Source organism: Bison bison, unplaced genomic scaffold (assembly GCF_000754665.1).
Source record: "Bison bison bison isolate TAMUID 2011002044 unplaced genomic scaffold, Bison_UMD1.0 scf7180017864185, whole genome shotgun sequence".
NCBI lineage: Eukaryota > Metazoa > Chordata > Mammalia > Artiodactyla > Bovidae > Bison > Bison bison.
The window spans coordinates 1,053,868-1,058,378 of NW_011494757.1; positions in this window are offsets into that span (position 1 = coordinate 1,053,868).

Sequence of the window (4,511 nt, forward strand, 5' to 3'; positions counted from 1 at the left end):
CTATGACTGTGTCTCTATTCCTGCCCTGCAGATAGGTTCATCTGTACCATTTGTTTTCTAGAGTCCACATATATGGATATGATGTTAATACATGATGTGTGTTTTTCTCCTTCTGACCACCGTGTGTCAGATTCCAGGTCTATACACATCTCTGCAAATGACCCAGCTTTGTCCTTTATATGGCCAAGTAATATTCCATTGTCTGTATGTACCACATCCTCTCTATCCATCTCGTCAGTGGGCATCTAGTTGCTTCCATGTTCTGTTGTCAATAGTGCTGCAGTGGACATGGGGGTGCATGTTAAAAAAAAAACAGCTTTTATCTTACGGGAGTTACTTGTGTAACACAGGACAGTGTTTGGAATACAGTGAGTGTGTGTTACTCACTCAGTTCTGTCCAACTCTATGTGACCCCATGGACTGTAGCCCACCAGGCTCCTCTGTCCATGGAATTCTCCAGGCAAGAATATTGGAGTGAGTTGCCATTCCCTTCTCCAGGGGATCTTCCCAATCCAGGGACTGAACCCAGATCTCCTGTGTTGCAGGCAGTCTCTTCACCATCTGAGCCACTATAGGGAAGCTACTATACTGGAATGCAGTGGGTTCTCAATAAATATCCTTTAACTTAATGAATAAATAAAAATGAAAGTACAGTATTGTCCAGAAAGGAAAATTCTCTAGTTTTTTCAGGCCCCCGAAGAGAGAGTGAACAATAATTGAAATACCTTGTGTTTAAGTGGGATCTAATTATAACTTGATGAACTTGATGAAATGATTCTAAAATTAATCTGGAGTAGCACATGAATAAACAGGAAGCCTCCTTAAAGAGAATAACAAAGTCACAGACTCAAGCTATGAAATATGCTGTGTTGTGTAATAACATTCAGATCTGTAGGAAGCAAATAGAGAGGATAAGACTCATAAGATGTGTGAGGCATAGGCAAGCCCCTGCAGGATGTGTCAGACTTGGGTGAGGTAGGTAGATCACCTGCTTGTGAACACAGAGAGGGACGGAAGGACCAAGTTTGGACTGAACATTTACGATCCCTCCTTAACTTCTGCCCTGCTCACCCCACATTAGTCCCAGCCCTGTGCATAGGCCTGACAGTCTGCAACATACTAAGTGTCCATGAACCCTGCGAGGCCCTTGGGACTCATGAGGTCTAATTCCTGTACCCACCGGGGATACTCATGCTGCCCACAGGGTCCTTGGCTGCAGAGCGCAGATGACTCCCATGGCCGCCCTGCAGACTGAACGGAAAGCTGCAGCCATCAGCCGTCTCTGGGGGAGGGGGCGCTGTGTGCTCCCAACCACACCTTTACAGGGCTCCGGCGGGGTCCGTCTGTCCACTGGCACTCTATCCTAAGAGCGTTACCACTTCACCTCTCACTTCTCACTCTGTGTTTTAAATTTATTTCCTAAACCGTGTGGTCTGAGTCAATGTGATCTGTAAGCCTTTCTGTTCCTTGCCCTTTGGGATAATTTGTTGGTAGTACCCTTAGATGCCAATATTGCATCAAAGGAAGTTCCCGAACAAAACTCGTTGAAATGTTAAGGTACACGCTGCCTGGCCCAGAGGTTAGTAGCACAGGCTTTGGAACTCTGCCGCAGGGACCGAGCCCTGGGCCTGCCGCTGACCGCTGCGTCACCTTGGGCCAGTTACCTCAGCTCACTCTGCGTCAGCTCCTTTTTTGTTTCAATTGTGCTGCACATCTTTTGGGATCTTTGTTCCTTAACCAGGGATCAAACCCTCACCTTTGGCAGTGATAGCGAGCAGTCCTAACCACTGGGCTGCCAGGGAATTTCCTGCCTGAGTTCCTAAATCTGTGAAATAGGAATAAAAAGAGCATTAGCTGATAAAGCTGATAGATGAGTTCACAGGTAGTGAGTTTAGAACTGTGCGTGGCCCCGTGTAAGTTCTTTTTGCAAGTTGGATCTGGTCAGACAGACCCAGTGGAATAAATGGAATAAAATACAGAGTCAAAAGCAGATAAAAGTGTATGAGAATTTAGTATATGATAAAGGTCTTTGCAAACTAATGAGGGAAGAATTATATTTGGGAGAAATCTGTTAGCCATTTGGAAAAAAATGGAAAGGTTCATCTACCTTTCAATTTGATCTGTAAGCCTTTCTGTTCCTTGGCCTTTGGGATAACTTATATTAACATATTATATTAACATAAATTTAATTATGTTAATATAAATTAACATCTTATATTAACATCAATTTTTGATGAACCAGAGATTTAAATGAAGAAACAAGCTGTAGAAACATTAGAAGAAAACATAGGCACCATGGAGTAATCTACAGAATTACTGCCATAGAAGATGTTTAGATCTTAAATGGCAGAACTATATAATAAGAGCTAAAATCAATATCAAGTGAGTAAATATTAACATTTAATATATCCATACAAGCAACAATAGACGTTTTGCAGGAGCACATACAAAATGATACACATCCTTCAGAACCCAGGGGACTGATTCTAGAACCTCTTAAGACACCCAAGCCCACAGGTACTCAGGGCCCTCACCGTCAGTCCTCCATATCCCCAGATGTGGAACTCGAAGTCAGACTGTGAAGTGATGGGCATGAAATGTACTCCAAGACATGGGAAGAACACAGCTGGGCAAACGGCTGCATCCACTCTGTAGGCAGCCTGCACGGAGCTCACAGCTGCTTATTCGCTTTCACTTCCAGAGCAATGTGCGACATGTAAGGGGGTTAGCGAAGCCTGACTACCAACAAAGCTAGTGGAGGTGATGGAATTCCAGCTGAATTATTTCAAATCCTAAAAGATGATGGGTTAAAGTGGTGCCCTCAATATGCCAGCACATTTGGAAAACTCAGCAGTGGCCACAGGATTGGAAAAGGTCAGTTTTCATTCCAATCCCAAAGAAAGGCAATGCCAAAGAATATTCCAACTCCCGTACAATTGTGCTCATTTCACTTGCTAGCAAGGTAATGGTCAAAATCCTTCCAGTCAGACTTCAACAGTATGTGAACTAAGAAATTCCAGATATACAAGTGGATTTAGAAAAGGCAGAAAAACCAGAGATCAAATTGCCAACATCAACTGGATCATATAAGAAGCAAGAGAATTCCAGAAAAATATCTACTTCTGCTTCATTGACTAAAGCCTTTGACTATGTGAATCACAAGAAACTGCAGAACATTCTTAAAGAGACGGGAATACCAGACCACCTGACCTGCCTCTTGAGAAATCTGTATGCAGATCAAGAAGCAACAGTTAGAACTGGACATGGAGCAACAGACTGGTTCCAAATTGGGAACAAGACTGTGTACTGTCACCCCGCTTATTTAACTCATATGCAGAGTACATCATGAGAAACCCTGGGCTGGATGAAGCACAGGCTGGAATCAAGATTCCTGGGAGAAATATCAGTAGTCTCAGATTTGCACATGACATCACCCTTATGGCAGAAAGTGAAGAACTAAAGAGCCTCTTTGCCGGGGTCCAGCCCCGGCTGATCCAGGGAGTTTGAAGCGGGGATGGCGTCGGCGAGGATCAGGATACAATAGCTTCAATTAGATATTAACTAGAGATGTAAAGAGTAATAGAATGAGGATAGCTCAGTAGGAACATTCAGTGGAGAAAAGAGGCTGAGTAGCTTGGTTTACGCAGGAGACCAATAAAACTTCAAAACAAGAAGTTTGCACCACTTACGTAGGCCACAGGCGTCCTTCCGTTCTCCCGAAGGAGAGGAGACACTGAAGCCTCCCCGGTCGGATCTTAGAAGCCCAGGCAAAATTAGTAAGCGTGGTGGGTTCCGCGCTCCAGATGGAGACTCAGCCAGTGTGAGTGAGAGAGTGCAACATGGGGAGACCAGTATTTCGAGAAACTGATCCCAATTCTTTATTTTCCATGGTCTACTTTTATACACTGAGATGTTATGCAAAAGTCACATGGGGTCAGCAGTCCTGACTTTTATCAAAGTCAGGTGCTTCATACAAATGTATACAGAGGTCTTAGGGGTGTTACATATCTTCTGGCCAGGGGGCCTGCTGACAATTTATGACCCTCTCCTTGTGACAGCAGTCAGTCAACCAGGACACTTATTTCTCCAGGGGTGATTATTCTCAAAACAGACGCCACCCAAATAAAGTTACATTCCTATAGGGTGAGGGTGTAGTGGGCTTTAGTTAAGGAAAGAATTTACTTAGCCTAAGGTCTAACGTGATTAATATCAAAGATTAATACCTATTTCTTCTATATATTCATTAATGTGTGTAAGGGCAGGGGATGTGGAGACTTAGCAACAAACATTGGCTCAACAAATGAAAAACCCTTCACCAATACAATTTCTAATCAGCCCACTATACTTATACTAATGGTTTTCTAACTTTTCTAAGGAACCTGTTTTTAGAAGGTTTAAAGCATCTCGTGCCTCTCATGGTTGGGAGGCTGTGAGCAATCACATGTGGCCGGACGAGCCTGTCAGGCAGGCTAGAGAACCTTCAGAGGAGTTTGTAGGTTAAAACACTCTTG